The following is a 22158-nucleotide window of genomic DNA, read 5'->3' as shown; positions in this document are numbered from 1 at the left end:
CTATGGAAAATGGTATGGAGGTTCCTTAAACAATTGCAAATAGATCTACCATACGACCCAGCCATCCCACTGTTGGGAATATACCCAGAGGAATGGAAATCATCAAGTCGAAGGTATACCTGTTCCCCAATGTTCATCGCAGCACTCTTTACAATAGCCAAGAGTTGGAACCAGCCCAAATGCCCATCATCAGATGAGTGGATATGGAAAATGTGGTACATCTACACAATGGAATACTACTCAGCTATAAAAACGAATGAAATACTGCCATTTGCAACAACATGGATGGACCTCGAGAGAATTATATTAAGTGAAACAAGTCAGGCACAGAAAGAGAAATACCACATGTTCTCACTTATTGGTGGGAGCTAAAAATTAATATATAAATTCACACACACACATACACACATACACACACAAACCGGGGGGGGGGGGAAGAAGATATAACAACCACAATTATTTGAAGTTGATACAACAAACAAACAGAAAGGACATGGTTGGGGGGGAGGGGGGGAGGGAGAAGGGAGGGAGGTTTTGGTGATGGGGAGCATTAATCAGCTACAATGTATATCAACAAAATAAAATTAAAAAAAGAAAAAAAAAAAGATATCATTTCATCAAAGTTAGACTGGCTATTGCCAAAAAGATGGAGAACAACAAATGCTGGGGAAGATGCAGAGAAAGGGAACCTTCCTCCTACGCTGTTGGTGGGACTGTAAATGAGTGCAGCCATTATGGAAAACAGTGTGGAGGTTCCTCAAACAACTACAGATACAAGTGCCATACCATCTAGCAATTCCACTACTGGGTATACACCCAAAGGAATGGCAATCATCACATCAAAGGGATACCTGCACTCCCATGTTTATCGCAGCTCTATTTACAGTAGACAAGATATGAAGCGACCTAAATGCCCATCGACAGATGACTGGATAAGGAAAATGCGTATGTATACACAATGGAATACTACTCAGCCATAAAAAAGAATGAAATTCTGCCATTTTCAGCAACATGGATGATCTTGGAGAAAATTATTTCAAGTGAAATAAGCCAGGCACAGAAAGAGAAATACCACATGTCCTCATTCATAAGTGGGAACTAAATAAACAAATAAGAAACAAACAAACAAACAAACAACAATCACAATACATTGAACTTTCAAAAGGAGTGAACAGGACTGTGGTTACTAGACCTAAGAAAGGGGGAGGGGAAGGAGGTTAGTGAGAAACTGGTAAAGGGTCACAAAGAATAATCATGTTTTGTAATGATGAATATACTAATTATCCTGATTTGATCATTACATATTGTACACAGGTATTGATATTCAACTCTGTACCCCACAAATATGTATAATCAGTTATGTTTCAAGAAAAAATTAAGAAGTTACAATCGCTGCACTCAACTAAGCTTATGATGTATGGTGGGAAATAAGCAGCTATAAAAATAGTAAAAGAGGAAGAATTGGCTAGAAAATGAGAAAAAGAACCCAGCCTGAGCTGCTAAGCTGGGTGGAGTCTACAATTTGGAACAAAGGGTGTTGAAAGGGAACTGGAAATATGAGAAGTCAGAGAAACACTGACCTCTGAGTAAATGTGCTTCACCCCTGGCCTCCTGCAACAAAACCCAAAGATAAATCTGTCAAGCACCATTCTAGGCCATAATAGTCTTAAAATTAATTTTTAAAAAGCTGTATATAAGCTCATGATTGTCAAAGTTTTACATTTATTTTTTTCCATTGTATACTGCATATTAAAATATTAACAAACTAACTTCCAGCAACGGCACATTGAATGAGACACATTCTTTGTTCCTTGCCGTCTATTTTACCCACTAAATGGAATCATTTTCTCATTCTCTCTTTGCCAACATGTAGCCTCACCTACATGACGCACACACATGAAGGATTGGTCAGTTTTGAACTAGACAGACAAAAGGTCTTCCTTTGTTAAAAAGAGGTCCCTTGTCTTATAACCAAAGCCAGATTCATAACTTTCATTTTGATATAAATTATATTTCATGAGAATGGAACACTTTCTCTAACATTACACAAGCCTGGGTTTCCAGCTCTATGATCTCACACTTTCTGGTACTTCCTTTTTCCTAATACAGTACTCACCAAATTCTATTCCTAATTGTTCTAAAACATATTCTATTGTTAATCATTTATCTTCTCCGCTTTCCCATAAGCTCCATGGGGTCAGAGGCTGTTACCTGTTGTGTTTGCAGTGTACTCCAGAGCATCCAGAATATAGGAAAGCCTCAGTAAATATTTGTTGAATAAAGGTACTCACAAGAATGCTTATTTTTTCCCAGTCATTTTTGATGAGGCTAAATCTCTTGTTCACAAAGATGAAAAAGACAGTCCTTGCCCTCACAGGCTGGTAGGGAGAGTAACAATAGCACAACCATAGAGCGATATACGGGAATACTCTGAGAGCCCAATAGAGAAGGCCAGACTCAATCCGGGCAAGGGAAAGGGAAGGCTTCCTAGAGAAGACGGTGTCTGAGCTACTTCTAAATGGTTTAACAGGAATTAGCTGGGTAGGAAGAAGGGAAAGAGAACCCAGGCAGAGACAACCCGAGCACAGGCAGGAAATATGGAAGGTGCAGGAACTGTAGCAATTTGGTGTTGCAGGAGTGAATGAAATATATCAAAATGTCCTAGCAATTGATTAGATTATTCTTTAGATGACTAATATTTCTTGAAATGACTTGACTCAAAATCAGTAGGCTTAAAAGTGCTTTTCTCCCTAAAGAACAATTATTGCCTATTTCAAGGAATCAGATAATATATCTTCCTGCATTTAGGAATGTTTAAGCCTCCTGCCAAAGTTATCACTCTCATCCTATTAGATGATTATTAAAGTTTTAGGACAGCACCTTGAAGCTTCACCTGATTTCCTGGAACCTTCTTAGTCTTCGAGAAAGTTTGCTGATTCTTGTAAGTTCACTGACTCCCCTCCTCCATCTACCAGTATTCAAGGAATTTGGCATCTCTCACCTTGCTATCTAAAACAGTAAACAGCCAAGCCAGAGACACCTCTTTCTCTCCCTCTCTCTCTCTAGCAATCTTGGTCAGAAGCCAGCCAAGGAATTCGGGTCAGATTCTCTGTTGGCCACATTATGAATTTAAATGAAAAACAAAGGATGACTCTCATTATACCAAGCTTGCTGGGACTAGGGCTCAAAGGCTCCTCTGTTAGGTCTCACAGTTTCCATGGCTTCTTGATCATCTGAAAAATCCCAAACAGGCTTGGTCACCATCGAGGGCATAACTGTTTAGGGCAATGGTACAAAATCATGTGGGGAAAATGTGTTGAAAACGTCAGTTCACGGGATCCTCCTCTAGATTCTGGTCCCACGGATCTAGAACGTGGCCCTGGACTTTTATTTCCCTTTTCTTGCTTTCCGAGTGGGGGGTTTTTTTTTGGGGGGGGGGGTTGTTTTGTTTTGTTTCTTGGTATTGGTTTTGAAATAGCCTAGGTAATTCTGATGCTTACAATCCACAGGCTACACACTGAGATTCATTGGACTAGTTTGGGTCTTTCAAGGACTTCAGGGAGAGAGAGAGAGAGAGAAAGAGAGAGAGAGAGAGAGAAACCATAGTCTAATACTACAAAATTGTTTAACATTTAATAATGTTAAAACCTAGAATTATAGCAAAGACTAGTATGTGTTTTGCTTTTGTTCTGGGTCTGGACAGCTATGGGTTATTTTTTGGCAGTGGATGTCAGCGTTCAGCCCTCTCTACTAGGCACCATTACTGCACTTGCCACAGACTACCCTGGCTCTTCTGCTTCTAATCTTCCTAGAATTAAGTCTCCCTCATCTTCTTGCTATCTAGACAGCTATCGTAAATCCTTAATGGTCTTGCACAAAATGCCAGCTTCCTGGGCTCCACTCTGCAGGACGATGGTCTGGACAGCCACGAACAAAGCCATTGCAGAGGAGAATGCTTTCTCAGATACAAATGCAGCAGATGATGTGGGATCCAGATCCCCTTCAGGACTAAGGCCCTCATTCCCCCAACTGCTGGGAATGTTGGCTGCTGATGGCTCACAGCGGGAATTGCCCTTGACTGAAGGTAGCTGCTCAGCCCAAGGTTATCCCTTCTGCCAGGTGGAGCCCACATCCAAGGACTAGTTGATGTAGGGGATACAAATGCCTAACCCCCTTGCATCAGGGTGGCAGAACCATTCTGAAGGGCCATCCCAGCTCCAGAGTTCCTCACTGTTGTGCATATACTACAGTTCAATTTGTCCCTCTGCACAATCCTGCTTCCCTTTCTCCTACTATGTGCTGTCCCAGAGCACTTCCCATCAAAAACCTACTGTGTGCAAATCACAGAATCTCTGAGTACATTTCCTGGGAACCTGATCTAAGGCTGACCTTGCCCCTTTCAGTCAAGTCTGATGGCATAATGTAGCAGACCTCTGCACTTTACTTCTTGGGTAATTTTGGATGGTCACTTAATCTCTCTGAGTGTTTCCTTCCTCATCGATAAAACATAAATACAGGCAACAACAACAACAACAATAATAACTTAAATAGATAATATATATGAGAGTATTTTGTAAATAATAAGGACCTATATAATATTGTCAGCTAAACATCATTACATGTTGGTTTACTATGCAGTAATCAGGGAAGAGGGGAAGAGGAGGAGGGAAGGTAGTGATACTATAGATTTCAGCTTACATGCTGTGTCCTGCTTTATCTCAGATCAGCAGATCTGTGTCACTAATCAACACAATGAGGTGCATAACAGAAAATTAGAAATAAAACCATGAAAGACATATGTATTGCTGCAATTCTGAAACTGAAATAGAAGGCAGAACAGTACTTGTTCAGTCTCAGTTTCCATATGAAGCAACAGAACAATTTCCACTATTCCGAAAAGACAAAATTCACATTATTACCCAATAAATTATGCAAGGAGTGATGGAATGTTACTTTATATCATTGAACAGGGAAACAAGTAAAACAGTTGGATAGACAAAATGGGAAATTACTTTTCTAGGAGACTCAGTACTTTCTGGATTATCTTGATACAGTATCCACTGAAAAGAAAAGAAAAAAGAACACAAATTAAATTAAAACACATTTAATTAGTTCAAGGATAATTAAGAATTACCAGTTCTAAAACTGATTCATACTAAAAATCACCAGATTATTGAGTCTTACAAAGAATTTGAATGAGATACAGAAGGAATGCCTGCTATCCATAGACTCAGAAGGAGTGACCAACAAATGACTTACACAGCTTCATTATCAGCAAAAGTCATAGAATGGTTAGAATTGGGAGGAGCGTTAGAGATGACCTGACAGAGCCCCCAACTCTAGTGATTCTCTGCTGTCAGGGAAACCACAGTCTAATTGAAGAGGCAAGACAGGAAATATTAACCAAACCCTTCCCTTTCTTGTTATTGGAGAACGGAATGAATTACAGACAAGTATACAGGAATTCAGACCAAGGAACCAACAAGTGGGCTGCATCACCCTGGAAGGCTTCGTGTCTTTCTCATACAATGGACAACTATAAATATCTTGATTTCCCCATAAATCTGAAGAAATTTTGAATAAAACATTTAGTTCATACATGGAGAAAACACTTTAAAGTTTCAAACTTTGAGTTTGCTGATTTAGTTTGGGTACAACATTAATTTGTTATTTACATTCATCAAATGGACCAAAGTAGAGGTCTTTGAAAAAAAAAATCAGACCCTGCTTGGTGAACAAAAATCAGGGTACTAATCCAAGTCAGGGTAGGTTGAATCATCAAACAATGAGAATAGTGAAGACCTGGAGCCAGATTTGGGGTGGGGACTAAGGGGCAGGGTTGTTGGTCAAAATACATTTGTCAGGACCAAAGGAATCTACCTGTATGCCCCAAATAGAAAGCAGGATCTGAACCCAAAATACTTGAATCATTTTGCCAAGCTAAAATCAAGAGGACAAGGGACACAGCAGTCACTTTCACTTAATAAGATTCTGGAGGTTACAGGGCAGGAGAGGCAGGCAAGGCACCTGCTTCAGAGTAAAACCAGGACAAAACAGGCCCCACAAGGCAGATCACAAGCCAGGAATGTAATATCTGGAGTTATTATGCACCTGCCTGCATTTGTTAGTAATTCTTCTACCATCTGACCCTGCTCTGTAGATTAATATATCCACCCCTTGGCCAGTTTTTCTGCTTCCCTTTGGAAGATCTTAGCAAGAAAACACTGAGTATATCTAAGAACCACAAAGAGCTGAACACTCAGTGCTTGGGAAGGGTGGCAGCCAAGGCAGTTCTGCAGACACAATTGTTGAAGCTCTGGGAACCTTCAGACACTGTGAGCCTCCATTAAAATGTTTAAATTCCCGGGAGAAAATTCCTGAGTATTCCAGGTTTATTCCTAGATTAATCAGGTAATTCTTGAAGTGAAGATGGGGGCGCATTGCCAGGGAGCACAATAGAGCCACTGGTACCCCATCTTTTGTATTAAGGCTATTCCTGGATGAGGAAGAACTGTTGGTATCAGGAGAGTCATTCCAACATGGGTTTACCACAATGTCCAAAATATTATTCATTCATTCATCCATTCATTCATTCATTGAGTCAACATATCATAGCAAAGTGCTTCAGAATGCAAGCTCTGGAGCTAGATGCTTAGAATCAACTCCTGACTCTGTCAATTACTAACACTACACTTTCTTCATCTGTCAAAGTAGTTAATTAGAGTACCTATCTCACAGGATTGCAATGAGGAGTAAAAGACTTAATCCATGTAATGAACCTAGGATAGTGTCTGGCACATAATAAGCACTCACTAAATTTTAGCTGTTATTATCACTCATTCAAAAAAATTTAATGGGGACTGATTATGTGCCAAGTACTGTGTGAGGTCTTCATCATCCTTCAGCCCAAACCTACTCTTCCACTTAGTAAGCTATTCCTGTCCTAGTCATTAACTGGAAATGTGGGAGTCATCTGAAACTCCTCCCCTTTCTCAAGGCCCACTTCTAAATATGCTGCTGGGCTCTGCCTAGTAAATTCTTACCTCCTTCCCTCTTTTCCATTCCTCATTGTCACTGCCTCATTCAAGCCTTCTTTTAATTTCTCATCTCAAAGGTTACCATAATCTTCACTGTGTCTCCCTAAAGCCAATGTCACTCTCATCTAAGCTAGTCGAAATTTGTCTTTTTTTAGACACCTATCTGACAATATCATTCACTTGCTCAAAGGCCTCCAGGGCACATGGCCTTTGTGATCTAGCCCTGCCTGTCTCTCCAGGCCTCTCTCCAGTCCTTCACCCTGTTCCCACCCTAAACAGGCTGGAGCTTCCTGACCATGCAATGCTGTTTCACTTCCCTGCACATGCTGTTCTTTCTGCTGGGTCACCTACCTCCCCCTCACCCCTCATCTGGCTGACAACTCCTCCTCCTATGTTCAGGTTCATTTATATGAACCATCCATTAATCACTCTTTTTCAAAAAGGTACATAACTAAAGGTGCCTGCAATTGTCTAGGGGTGATAATAGGCTGGGTTTATTTTCACATGGTTATTCTTAGTAATACAAAATGTGGTTAATTCAAATACTTTAAAACTCATGCCTTTCTGTTATAATACCAAGGTCAAGAGTTCAGATCCCCATACCGGCCAGCCACCAAAAAAACAAAAACAAACAAAAAATCATGCATTTCTAATTAATATATTTTTAAACCATGTATTGAATGAATAGGCTGCCTACAAAGACAAGTAGATGACTAAATTCAAAATCTTACTTGTTCTTCCAGCAATGACACCATCTATTCCAAATCCTAGATCTGCAGAACAGTCATATTGGAACAGAAACTCCACTCTGGGTGCAAATTTATCCTCACACCCATCTCATTATGTTGTATTTTCCAGTGTATTTGCTAGCATTCCCCGTTGGTCTTTAAGGCCCTTGTAGGCAAAATCGTATCTTATTCCTGGTTGTGGAACCAGAGCTCAGTGAAGAGGCTAGCACAGAGAAGTTGCCTGGTACCTGCTGGCTGGGGCTGAACTCAGGTCAACTCAGCCCCAGCAGAGATATTATCCCCCTCCACTATCTCAACTGTGTGTTGAGAAAATGTACAGTCCTTTCCTGAGAGCTGCTATCTGCCTGCCATAGACTTGCCGGCTTAAACATTTTAATTTCTCAACTCCAACTGGCATCCACCATCTTCAAAACTTTCCATGAGATTTTAGCACTAATTTAGTAAAGACAAACTCCTTGAAATAAGTTTGATTTCAGAGAGTGACTTACAATCACTATGTAAATTGATATATTTCTACCACACAGTGAAAATAATAGCAAAACGGTCGTTGAATAATGAAATCATTTTTTTCGTGGGCTTTTGTGGCAAAGCACGTGATTTTAATGGTTATCTTAGATCCGCCTAGTGACCCTGGCTGGTATGTGGTACCATCAGGAGCTTTAGGAAACTGAAAACCTGAATTGGTACTTCCCACACCACCTGCCCCAGTTTAGCAGCACATTCTCATTTGAAACACAGATAGATCAAACCTCACTTTTCCAAACGTTCATTAACAAAGTCTCACAATTTAAGAGAGCAGCCCTGTGAGTCATTTTTGGATACCCGTGTGGAAATAACAGCTCCTCCCTCTGCTGAGAAACGGCTTCAACAAGCGCATGAGAACCACAGGAAGTAACACAGATCTGGGCGAGCGCAGCGCGTCCAGAAGAGCAGCGCGTCCCCGCTCGGGACGGCGCGGGGCTCGGTGTGGGTCCCGCGGGCTCTGCCGCTGCTACTCAGCTCCACTCTTCTTTTCTAAGAAAGTCCCATGTGGGCTTGGAAGGAACCACTTTAAGGCTGTATCAATTTCTCCACATAGGAAGTGAGAGGTGATCAGACCGGGCGCGCCCACCGATCAAAACTGCAGCCTTTAGACCTGGAACAAAGGTCGTCTTCGGGGGATACGACAAAGGCAGCCTATCGACGGGTGTTTCTGAAGTAATTCCCATGAGGGACTGAATGCTCAGTCCCCCGCCCTCCCAAATGATGATACTACTACTACGACGACGATTACTACTACTACTACTACTACTACTACTACTACTACTACTACTACTAATAATAATAATAATAATAATAATAATAATAATAATAATAATAAAAGGCATTCCCCTCTATATGAGAAGCCCAATGCCGTGTTCCCCAAGGTGTCTAGAAGCGGCGTGGGGACAAAAGGCAGATGGGAATTGCCGCCCAAGGCCCGGCCGCGGGTCCCCGAGCGCGCGCGCACCCCCGGCCCACACCCCCCGCCGCCCCCCGGAGAAGAAACGAACCAGGAGCCGGAGCGAGCGCGCGAACCGAGGAGCCCGTCTGCTGCCCGGGCTGCGATCCCGCGCCGGCCGCCGCGGTGGGGAACGACAGCCGGTGCGCGCCCCCCGGCGGCCGGGCTCCCGGCGTCTCCCGCGCCCGAGGCTGGGCTCCTCCGCAGCCGCCCGAGCTCCGCGCCGCCACGGCCGCATCTGGGCGCCGCCGGCCCAGCCCCCGCCGCTTCGGAAGCGTTGGGGCGTGGCGGCGCCAGCACGCGGGTTCCCGCCCAGCCGAGAATCGGTGCGCTTCCGACCCCGGCACCCGGGACGGCCCAGCCTCTCCGGTGCGCGCCCCGACGCCTCCAGCGGGGGCGCGCACCAGCCGGGGTGGGGGGCTGTTTGCCGCCCCAGGCCCTTCCTCTCCGCTGCCTGTCGCCCCCAGGGCAGGGAGGTGGGCCGAGCGGGAGGCGCCGGACTTTCCCCGGGAATCCCCGCTGCTCTGGTGACATCTGTCGTCCAGCGCGTTTCATTAGCGAAGACACGTGAAGCCGTTTCTGAGCGTGGGTGTGGCCGCGAGCGCTGTGGTCAGCCCTGCACCGGAGGCTGCGGGCCACACGGAGCCTGAACACCGCCTTCCCAGAACCCACCCGGACTAACTCCTCTCAGACCGGCCTCGACACCAGCAGGGTTCATTCATTCTTCCAAGTAACAACTGAGCGTTCACTGAAGTGCAGGGGGGGAGGGGCAAAAATACTGCCAGGACCCTGCCCTCGAGGTCCTGGCATTTTAGTGGGAAGAGATAAACAGAGAAAGTGTGGAATATGTGAGATGGTGGTAAGTATCTTGAAAAAGCAAAGCTGAGGCTTGAAAGTAAGGAAGTGCTCAAAAAAGAAAAAGGAAAAAGCAAAAGTAGACTCTGCAGTGATGACAGAATGTCAAAGAAACACAGCAGCCAACTGAAAGAGCTCCCAATGGCCAAAGCTGGAACAATTTGAGCAACAAAGTAAATAACATTAGATTACAACCCAAAGTAACAAAACACACGTGCCCATGCTAGTGTAACTAAATGACTGAATAAGGAAATAAATGGGGGATAAGAGACAAATCTCCTGTGCGGAAGAATTCCACACTATTTATGTAGATACTCCACTCTCAAGGAAGAAAAGCATAACTCTACACTTTAAGTGTGGGTTGCGCCCTGTGATTTCCTCCAAAAGAGGTACAGTACGGAAAGGGGGGAAAAGCGTGTCTTTACAGTGGAGAAACCTGACAAATGCTATCTCAGCCAGGTGCTCAAGGTCAACATCAACAGGCATAAATCGTATTGCTGATATGTACCCTTGATATGATGTGATAGAAACGGCGCTTTACACCTGTGGTCTTCCGCTCCAAAACTCATAACCCTAGTCTTATCATGAGAAAAATATCCACCAAATTGCAATGGTGGGGCATCTTACAAAAGATCTGACTAATTCCTCAAAGCTGTCAAGGTCATCAGAAAAAGGAAAGTCCGAAAAACAGCTGCAGCCTAAAGGAGACTAAAGAGACATGAAAACTAAATTTAATGTGGTATCCTGAATTGGATGCTGGGACAGAAGAAGGACATTAGGTAAAAATTAAGGAATTCTGAATAAAGTATGTACTTTTGTTAGTAATAAAGTATCAAAATTGGTTCAATAGTTGTGATGAATGTACTATACTAATGGAAGATGGTAATAACAGGGGAACCTGGGAACTCTCTGTATTATCTTTGTAATTTTTCTATAAATCTGAAACTTCTCAAAAATAGTTTATTTTAAAAGAGAATAAAATAAGAGGGCTAAGGGTCGCTATATTTGTTCAAATAGGTTTCTTGAAAAGGACTCTAAGACAAGAAAGCAACTGAGGGAGAAAACAATCTGGATATTTGGATTAAGACCATTACAAGCCTAGGGATCTGCAGATGTAAAGACTGAGGCAGGAGCATGCTTGGCTTCTTGAGAAAGCATCGGTGTGGGTGGAACAGAAAGAATGGGGGAAGAGTGATAGGACATGGGACTAGGGATGGGGAACAGCGTGTAGGTCCTTTGTGGTCTTGATAGCTTTTAAATTTTCCCTTTATTGAGATGGGAAGACAATGAAGAATATTTAGCAAAGGAGCAAATGTGGTGTGGCTTCTTTTAATTTTAATCTATTATTGTGTTGAGGACAGATTAGGGACAAAGAGCAGGAGCAGGTCAACAAGTTAGGAAGCTGTGATGGTTAATTTTATGTGTCAGTTTGACTGGGCCACAAGGTGCCCAGATATTTGGTGAAATATGCTGGGTATGTCTATGAAGGTGTTTCAGGATGAGATTAACATTTGAACATTTAACATTTAACTGAGCAAAGTAAATTGCCCTCCCCAATGAAGGTTGGCATCCACTGGAAGCCTGAATAGAACCAAAAGGCTAAGTAAGGAAGAATTTATTCTGTCTCTGCCTGACTATCTTTGAAATGGGACATCAGCCTTCTCCTGCCCTTGGACTTGGCCTCAGACTGTAACTTACTCCATCAGCTTCCCTGCTTCTCAGGCCTCAGACTCAGACTGGAACTACGGCATCAGCTCTTCTGGGTTTCCAGCTTGCTGACTGCCAGCCTTCTCAGACTCCATAGTGCCAATTCCTTATAGTATTAGATATCTATCTATCTATCTATCTATCTATCTATCTATCTATCTATCTATCCATCCATCCTATTGGTTCTGTTTCTCTGGATAATCCTGACCAATACAAAGCCATGGCAGTGGAGCTGGTGAGAAGTGGTCAGGTTCTGGATATGTTCACAAGGAGAGGCTGACGGGACTCACAGATTAATTGGATATAGGGAGTGAGAGAGAAAGAGGAGTCAAGGATGACTCAAGGGTTTTACTCAGAGAAGGTGAAAGAAAAGAGGCTCCTTATGCTGAGATAGGGAAGACAACCTGAGGAGCAAATTGTGGGGGATGAGGGGAGGGGAGGATTGCTGTGATTAAGAGTTCCACTTCGGACCCTTTAAGTTTGAAGTTGTCAAGTTGTCAAGAAGGCAGTTTGTTAGATGAGTCTAGGTTGATGATGAAAATTTGGAACTCTTCAGCATATAGATGGTGTGCAGACAGAACTGAGATATCTGGAGTGTGAGTTCTAGGGCACTCCAAAGTTCAGAGGTCAGGAAGATGAAGAATCAAGAAAGGAGAATGAGAAGGTATGATCAAGGATAGGAGGTAAACCAGGAGAGAATGGTGTTCCAGAAGCCAAGTGAGAAAATGTTCCAAGAAAAAGTGATGAATTACACCGAGTGCTACTAAAGTGTGTAAAATGAGGACTGAAAACTGAGGAATGGGCTTGGCCACATGGACGTCAATGGCAAAGTTGATAGGAAGAGTTTTGGTGGGGGAGTGGCCAAAGCTTGGTTGGAGTGGGCCCAGAGAGGATAAAAAGAGAGTAAGTGGAGACAGAAAAATGGAGCAATAACTGGGAGAAAGATACAGCCAAAGGAGTTGTTGTTGTCGTTTAATTTATTTTTAACATGTTTGCATGTTCATAGGCATGAGCCAAAAGGAAAGGAAAAAGTGATGATGCAGGAGAGAAAAGAGATTCTTGCTGGAGCAATGTTCTTAACTAGATGAACAGGGATGGGATCCAGTGCACGAAGGGAAAGTCCGAATTAAGTAGGAGAGAGAGAGCTCATCCCCAGTAACATGAGGAGAGGCAGAATGTATGGCACAGATGCTGGTAAATGGGGATTCAGGAACATGTTTGATCAGTGAAATACAGAGCAAGGTCATCTGCTGAGAGGAGGAGTAGGGAGGAAGTTTGAGGAGAAAGGAAAAAGTGTGGAACAGTGGTCTAGGACAGTGAGAAAGTAAATGGACTTTGAAAATATAGTTGGATTGTTGGGTAGCAGTAAGGGCTCACTTGAGGTCAGGGATCATGAGTACAAGGGAGACTAAGTGGTATAGTGTATGTTTTCACTGGCCTCATTTACCTACTTGAGTGCAAACAAACCTAGGCAGAGATCTAGATACAACCCAAGTTTGGAATTGCCAGGTGAACATGATGGAGGAGAGAGGGACAGGGATGAGGGTGTATGTAAGAGAGTGATTATGATGAAGGACCATGGCATCTAAGCCAGGTAAGGTAAGAAGAGAGGACATGAATGACAATGTTAAGGGATCAGTGGATTGGAAGTTCCAAGGGATGGAGAATGTTATAGTTGGGGGTTAGAGAGATTCCACTGGAAAAGTACAAGGTGGTTGTCAAAGAATGGGATGTTTTAGACTGGGGTTATGAAGGGATGCAGATATTGAAAACAGAAAGGTTTAGAGGATGGCCTGTGTGAATTCTCCTTTGCAAATGATCTGCCCACCCCTAGCTTAAAACCCAATTTGTTCTTCTTGTTTTATGAATTTTTCTGGAGAGATTGGCTCTCACCACCAGTTTACATATTCTGAGAGATGAGGACTGATAGGGACCTTTGGGTGAAGCCCAGATGAACCAGGGCAAGCACTTAGAGAGGGGTGTGGCCGCACGTGGAGACTCTCCTGCTGCAGCCTTCAGCTTGTATACTACTGGCATTCCTAGTTTGCAGGGCTCGTAAACCCAGAAATGGAATTGTTAGATCATGAGATAATTCTCTGTTTAATTTTTTGTAGAATCATCACGCCATTTTCCACAGCAGCTGCACCATTTTACATCCATACCAGCAATGCAGAAGGGTTCCAATTTCTCCAACTCCTTGCCAACACGTGTTATTTTCGTTAGCCTACCTTTGATTTCTATTTGATACCCAGTGGGGTACATGATGTTGTATGAATAAAAGGATTCCTGTTATGAACCCTGTTGAAAAAGGAAGTATGGGTAAATGAAGCAACTCGTGTTCAGTAAGCCCCAGCTAGCACATCTTGTTCTAGATCTGCACTGTTCCTTACTATAGCCACAAGTGGCTAATTAAATTTAAAATAATTAAAATTAAATAAAATTTAAAATTTAGTTACTCAGTATCATTAGCAACATTTCAAGTGCTTAATAGCCACCATAACTAGTGTCTACCATATTGGACAATGCAGAATGGAATATTTCCATTATTATAAATAGTTCTTTGGCTACTATATTGGACAGTGCTTTCTAGAACCGGTAGAAACCTCTGCTTTGTCTCACAAATCATATTTGAATAAGCTTTTCCAGAATTGGCCAGCTTAAAATTTAAGTTAAATACTCTTCTTATAGGAGAGAGGAAATATGCTGATTTAAAAGTCTGTGGCTCTTTAGCATATCAATGGCTGCTCTGTAAGCTCTCTAATGTCCACATTTAAATGTTATATCTGGACACTCAGTGGCCATGTGGTCTGTTGCTCTTGATGATTACCTTTATGAATGCAGACTTAACAAAACTATTTAAATCTTTTTCTTTTTTTTTTTTTTTTTTTTTTTTGTCGTTTTTTCGTGACCGGCACTCAGCCAGTGAGTGCACCGGTCAGTCCTATATAGGATCCGAACCCACAGCGGGAGCGTCGCCACCCTGCCAGCGCAGCACTCTACCAAGTGCGCCACGGGCTTGGCCCTATTTAAATCTTTTTCTATATCAGTGGTCTCACCTACTAAACTGTGAGTTTCTAAAAGGCAGGGATTATATCTGTTTCACAGACCACTTTTTACCCAAAGCCTAGCAAAATACCTAGCACCTTGGAACACCAAGCCTAGCAAAATACCTAGCACCTCAGAGCACTGAGCTCAGGGCCCTGAGTTAGCCTTCAGAGGGAGGCACCCAGACATAATGAGATTTACGAATATCTATCCAGTTCTCATAGGGTAAGAAAAGTTGTGGTTTTTTACATGACAAGGATGGTAAGCTATGTTCTTTTCCCCATTATTCAAAAAGTAGCTTAAAACTTAATTCCTATAAGGATCTTGTTTAGCGCATGTTTATAAAGCTACTCTGTTTTATAAACATTTGCCACCAGTGAATATAATAACAGGAAAAAATAAATTCTAGATTTTTATAATGTCAGCGTGTGTGTGTAGATTTCATCTGTCTGCCCCTCCAGATCACCTTCCATCTCCCCTCACCCTGCTCTTTGCCCTTTCATCTGAATGTATTATTCTAATAGGTGCCTATGCCCCATGGCTTCTCTTGGACTTGACCCATAGGCAGGTCTGGCAGGAGAGCAGAGGCAGGAGATGAGGTCAAAGAATTTATTCCAAACAGAAGGTCACAGCTCCTCTACTCTGCATGACTCTCTCTCCTTCCTGGTTCTTGATTCCTCTCTCTACTAGTGGTTCTCAGCCCAGGGTTCCATTACGGTTTCTCTTCACTGGGCCCAGGCCATTATAATAGTCCTGTTATTTATAAACCCTGCTTGAATTATCCTAATTTGAATGTGCCATCCGTTTCCCTTTGAGACCCTAAATGATAAAACATTCTTAATTAGTAGCTAGCATAGTCTCCAAATACCAGCTCTAAAAATTTTATAAATGCAAAATTACAAAAATGTTCCCTGATGATGTTATTGTATCCTTATTTCAGTCCACTGGTTAGCTTTATGAAGACATTATATTGTATGCCATATAAGGTTTTTTTTTTTTTTTTTTTTTGTCTTTTTCGTGACCGGCACTCAGCCAGTGAGTGCACCGGCCAGTCCTATATAGGATCCGAACCCGCGGCGGGAGCGTCGCCGCGCTCCCAGCGCCATACTCTCCCGAGTGCGCCACGGGCTCGGCCCCCATATAAGTGTTTACCCAGTACACTCAGACTAGAAAGATACTATTGGATTCACAGGCAAATCTTTTTGCATATAGCTTCTGTACATAAAATGAAATTTATAGAAATACATAACTGAGAATTCATAAATGCAAATCTTTTAGCATATAGCTTCTGTACATAAAATGAAATTTATAGAAATACATAACTGAGAATTCATAAAGCAAACAGGTTAATTGTTAAGGTTTTAAGTATTTCAATATCTAATAAGCTTTAAATTACTTCTAGATATGTGAAGAAATCTGCAAAATTATCAGTACTGTGAACAAACCATCATTACTCAATATATCCAGCCATACTAGAGAACAGTTTATAACCCTTGAAGTTTAAGATTTAACCTAAATTTCTATTAAGTGAAAACTTCCCTCTGATGTATTTGTATACTTGTTGTAAGGAGGCCTGAAATTTACTATGTACTAGCTGCTCTATGCATAAAATAGAACAAAAGTCTTCTGTGAAAGAGAATGGGTTTTTTAAAAATCTGATCTACAGATAGTATACCTGATCTGCTTACTAGCTCTTGATGGAAACTGATTTTTCTGTAACTGTGATTTTGCATAACAAGTTGCAAAAGTATTTTAAGATGAGACTGTTACTCAAGGCTCGTTTCTGGTAAACACTTTTTGCACCATTGCGTCTTCTGCAAAACTGATAAAAGTGAAACAGAAAAGCATAAACAGAATCTCACAAATAAGGCATGCCTTCTACAGGTAATAGTGTAGTCCTAAGCCCTTAAATACCAGTTTTAGATTTGAATAATTAAGATAGTTCTCAACATGTGTAGTTTTCACAAATAGGCTAAACATTTTTACATCCAAGTTTTGTTCACTTAGATCAACTTATGCCATTTATTTAGAAACTACATACTTTTACACCAAAAAGCCTTACTTTGAGGCTGAGACCTGGTTTTCTTCTCTTCTTCCTCTTCATCCATTTCATCCCCTGGATGTAGATCCGTGTCTTTATGTGTCTGACTTTTCCCTTTGATACAGTTTTCAGATGGACTGATTGATTCCTTCTTCACAGATGGTTTATAATTTCTGTGAGTTCACCAATCACAGCCTGCTGGCATCCTTCCGTGCCCCCGAAGAAAATGTAAGATTGCAATACTGGCACCAAAAAAAACCCAAACGTGTTTCAAATGCTGAGCCAACTGAAAGTGACAGGGTGAAAAACAGACTGAAGTCTGAGCAGTGAACTCACAGATTCAGAGGACAATGTCTTTGAGGATATCTGCCCCGGGATGGTGCTCTTGTGGAGGAGACCCTGAGCTGACAGATGTCCCTCTCCGTCCACAGCTCCCCACCTTACTAGTGTGCCCCGAGTGTGAGGAGAGATCTTAGGGCTGACACAGGCTTGCATCACTAGCTCTGAGTGTTGAAAGCTGGCTGCTCCAGCTGATTTCTTTACACCTTATTTTCTACAGCTTGGTTATGAACAAAAGTGAATTACGAAACAGGAACTTTTGTCACAACTCTACATCCCTAGTCACAAAGAAACATTTACAAAGCAAATTCCCACATGCAAACCGGAATTCATAATTGATTACAATGCAAATGTGGATGCTGGATAATTCATTTATGCCTTATTTCTTCCATACACCTGGTACATCATATCTCTAACATTATAAACACAATGCCACTTAAACAGAAACATAGTATAAATCCTTGATGGCTGCAGACCCTTTAAAAAACTATAAAATCCAAACCAATCTATACATTAAAAGTATAAAATTAATATTAAAATAAACAGCATTGATTTAATGTTGCTTTGATGAAACAAAATCACAAAGGTTTGTTCTAAAGGTAGAAAAATGCATTTGTGTGTTTTGTATTTCACTTGTTTTCTATATGATTCTCTTTATTTTGAATACAATAAACACTCATTTGAGTGATCTCTCATTATCATTATGATTTTTCCTTTTAAACTATTGCATTCATCTTGACTGATCAATCCATGGTTCATTAATGAGTCAATCAATCTAAAACTCTCCTTAAAATAAAATGCCAAAATATGAATTTAATTTAATGAAAATGTCTCTACTGAACATTTATGATTACATTTAGTGCTGATGAACTGAGTGCAAAGCATCTCCTTTCAGACGTGACTGTGGTGGTAACTGAAAGGTGGGGCCTGAGGCACAGGGTCTTTGTGTGAGGCGTGCCTGTACTACTAAGAGCTGTACGATGACTCAGCTCTCTGACCACTTTTCTTTAGTGCTGCAGATCACCATGACATCCTTTGACTTTACTTGGAATCAGGCTTTGATTTGTTGCTACGCAATTGTCAACCAGCTGCAAATGGGGAGGCTACGTACTTATAAATTTGAGTATGCAGGGAGGCTACGTACTTATAAAGTTGAGTATGCAGATAATGCTGAATTATTTTTTTAGCTTATTATTGAAATGAAAATTCAATTTTGTAGAACAATTGGACCCCTGCAAACATCAATAATAGTTTGAGGACTAGCCAGTTAGCTCAGTTGGTTAGAGCATGGTGCTGATAACCAAGGTCCAGGGTTCAATCCCAGCACAGGCCAGCCACCAAAAAAAGCCAAAAAAAGTTCGAAACACTAGCCTGATATTTGGTTGTGCTATGTAGAAAAGCATAGTTTAGAGAAAAGAAGACTGGATCAGTTGTCTGAATTGTTAGCCTGCTATTCCAGGCCTACCATGAGCTGATCCCAATGCCTCTGTCAGAAAGGCAGGACATCCTCGTGGTCAGGAGTGCTAATTACAGAACCAGACACCCAAGTTTGTATCCTGCGTATCTATCCCCCTCTGGGGAAGAACTTGATGTCCAAGTGCTGGAAATGCAGTCAGAAGGTAGTGTTCAGCTATCAGTACACTCAGGATCTGTCTCAGCTGCAGAGAGCTGCTTCACCTGAGGTTACACCTTCCTCAGCAGCCTATGTCCTGTGCCAGGGATAAAGGCCAGGCCATTTCAGCTCTACGCAGAACACTGTCATGAGCAGTGTTTGCTCCAGAGCTCCTGGCCAGGTTGGTTGATTCTTTGTCAGGCTTGCATTACACAGTTTGACTTCTTTCTCTACCCAATTCTGCTTCCAGTATCTTCCTTTTTTTGGTGTTTATCCCTAATAAACATCTTGCATCCCAAACTCTGTCTTGGCAAATGCTTCGGAAGAACCCAATCTGCAGTACCACTCCACAACTTTTTGGTTATTTGAATTTTGCCAAGCTAACTAACCTCTCTGTGCCTCAGTTTTCTAACATTAAAATGGAAATATGAATATTATATTTCCTTTAATATGAGACACCTTTGATTGTAAGATGTACCTCAATTTCATGTAGTATTAAGAAAGAAAAAATCTACATGAAAAGGACTCTAACAGAAGACCTCTATACAAAACTTACACAGGATAAATAAGAGACAAACCCACTGTTTTAGTCTGTTTTCTGTTGCTTATAACAAAATACCTGAAACTGGGTAATTTGTAAGAAAATGAAATTTATTTCTTACAGTTTGGAGGCTGGAAGTCCAAGGTGCAGAGGGCATACCTGGTGAGGGCTTTCTTTTTGGTGGGGGTTCTGTAAAAAGCAGAGTGTCACATGGCAAGAATGACCAGAGCACTTTCTTGTGCTGTCCTTATAAAGCCACACTGGGCATAGACTGCTATGCCCACAATAACTCATTAAGCCATTAACCCTTTACTCCATGAATGGATTAATCCATTCACGAGGGCACAATCCTCACAATCCAATCACCTCTTAATGGCTCCACATTTCAAATACCATAATCAGATTTACTCCCCACTGTTAAAATGGGCATCAAGTTTCCAACACTTGTACTTTTGGAGGACACATTCAACTCATAGCACCCACCATACAGAAAAGGGTAATAAGAAAACTTCTGTGTCTCAATCTTTTATATGAAGACATTTTATTATCATTATTTCACTATATAACATTTTAGTGAATACACCTGATTGCATTTTCTCAAATGGCAAATGAAGAAAAGGATAACACTTCTCTGTGATTCCTAAGAACCTCAAAATCGTCTGTCTTTTGGAGGATTCAGTTTCTTATGACTCTGTGATATTGTCCGTGAGGATGCCAAGGGTGCTTAGTAGTAAAGAACATTTTGCCCAGTAGGTCTATCACAGGTCCTTGCTCAAGGTGTTTATGTTTTTCTTCTAATCTGGTTCTCAGCATCTGGTCATGTGTTTGTTCATTACTATGCACAGCATCTGGTAAAGGATAGGTTTTGTGTGTTCATATAGAATGTCCACAGAAGGTTGGTAGCATACATCATCCTGCCATCAGACGTCAAAGCAAGCTCTACTTTGCATTTATCGTCATCTAGAAGAGAAGAATCCATGGATTTATGATAAACACAATATAAAGCTTTGTTTGGGATTGGAAATAAATGTTTCAAGATAGTTCTGTCTGATATTGCCCATCATACTGCTGCTACCACAGTGAATCAAGATGCTTATTGGGTGGAGTGAAAAAAATTCATTTATTTTGAAGAGAAACTGCTTTTAAAATCTGGTTCTAGAAGACCTATTTTCATCCCAGACAGCACCTTATTACAAGCCCACCACATTGTCTCAATCTGGTTCCTGCCTTTGTCTCAATCTTGACACTAGGTGGAGGAAGGAAAAATCTCCCCTGAGAATTTGCATTAAGTTGACATTCACAGAAATTTGAAGTGTGAATTCACATTTTATGTGGGACAAAGAGCCACAAGCAGGAAATTTAATTTATAATAGATTGGGTTGACTATGCCTCCAGGTGACTAGTGGAAGCAAAGGCACACCCACTGAAAATATTAATCTTCAATGCAGATTGACAGCAACTGTACCATGCCAACAGTTAAAAGACGCATCCTGATTTCAGGGATATCAAAAGGTGAAAAATATGCATTGTGGACTATATTATAGAGAAGTTATGAGGATTCAACGAGATAATAACTTATGCAAACTGCTCAGAACAGTGCCTAGAAAGTAATAAGCCATCATCATCATCATCACCATCATCATTTTCCAGCTGTATTTCCAGCAGCCACAAACTCACCATGCGTTAACAAATAAGACCTACTCACCTTTCTCTAAACACTCATTGTTCCTTTCATTTCTTTGTTTTGTGCAGGATCAAATGAGAAGTAAAAGCAAAAGCAATTACAGGAAAATAAAACAATTTGGAGGGATCATGTACGCTTACAAATGTTTTCATGTGGCCTTTCTCCAAATTTAACTACCAGGGACTCTGAGAGTTCGCAGATCTGAATAACCCTGGTGACTGTTCTTTTCACCTTATCAAAACCTGAACTAAAAAACACATCAGCTGATGGTGACAGCAGGGGGTGGCAGGGTCGAAGACTGCCAGTGACTTTCAGGCTGGTACAGAGTGAATAAATGTGGTTTCAAAACTAAAGGAAGGAGGTCAGAGACTCTTTCCAACCTCACCTGATGGCTTCTGGCCAAAGCAAGGAAGTATCATGGAAAGTATTGGGTAATGATGGTGCAAAAAGAGACCTGAGGAGGAGGAAGGAAAAAGCAGCACCCCCTTGGTAAAGGTGGGTGAGAGAAGAAATGGGGAAAGCCCTGAATTCCTCACCAAAGGCCAATATCAGAGGGGAGCACAGGGGTTACAATATGTGCTTTGGCCAAGTGTGTGAGTGGAGGAGAGAGAGGATGGGATGATGGCTTGAAAGTGGGGCATCATTTAAGACTTAAAAAGAGAAACCAGGAGTGCAACCCTAACCCTACCCGATACAGTAGTCCTGCAGGCTGCAACCTGAAACTTTTGCGTCTACTCTTAACAAGCCACCCCAATCTGGAGGGCTCCTGCAGGTAGGGCGGTGGGGGGGGATAGGGGGAGAGAAGGCAGAGACCTAAGGCCAGGAATCAGCAGCATGATGATGTGTGATGTGTCTTTTCACAGTTGAGTTAGATGCGCCCCACCAGTTGTGGTAGGAAGCAATGTAAATATACTTTCTTGATTCCAGAAATTCAATTTCATGGGCAGAGGTTATACTTGACAGGATGATTTGTTATAGCACATCTTATACATTACAAATGGACAAACGATTAATGTTATTTACAGTTTCTTAAGATAAATTGCCTTTGAATGGAAGCTTCCTTTCCAG

The 22158-nt window shown here is 41.7% G+C and overlaps 1 protein-coding gene and 1 pseudogene across 1 annotated transcript in view; both read right to left on the bottom strand.

Annotated features, from left to right (window-relative positions):
* Positions 1-9453, bottom strand: part of STX11 (syntaxin 11) — a 41231-nt gene extending 31778 nt beyond the window's left edge. The window contains exon 1 of the mRNA XM_063097957.1: positions 9319-9453. The gene's annotated coding sequence lies outside the window, so the exon portion shown is untranslated. The remainder of the gene's footprint in view (positions 1-9318) is intronic.
* Positions 9454-20055: 10602 nt separating this feature from the next.
* LOC134379171 (large ribosomal subunit protein mL42-like) lies at positions 20056-20487 on the bottom strand (annotated as a pseudogene).
* Positions 20488-22158: the final 1671 nt, after the last annotated feature.

This window comes from Cynocephalus volans, chromosome 5 (assembly GCF_027409185.1).
Source record: "Cynocephalus volans isolate mCynVol1 chromosome 5, mCynVol1.pri, whole genome shotgun sequence".
NCBI classification, from domain to species: domain Eukaryota; kingdom Metazoa; phylum Chordata; class Mammalia; order Dermoptera; family Cynocephalidae; genus Cynocephalus; species Cynocephalus volans.
Note: the sequence above shows the minus strand (reverse complement) of the source record. Positions and strands in the feature narration are given on the sequence as shown.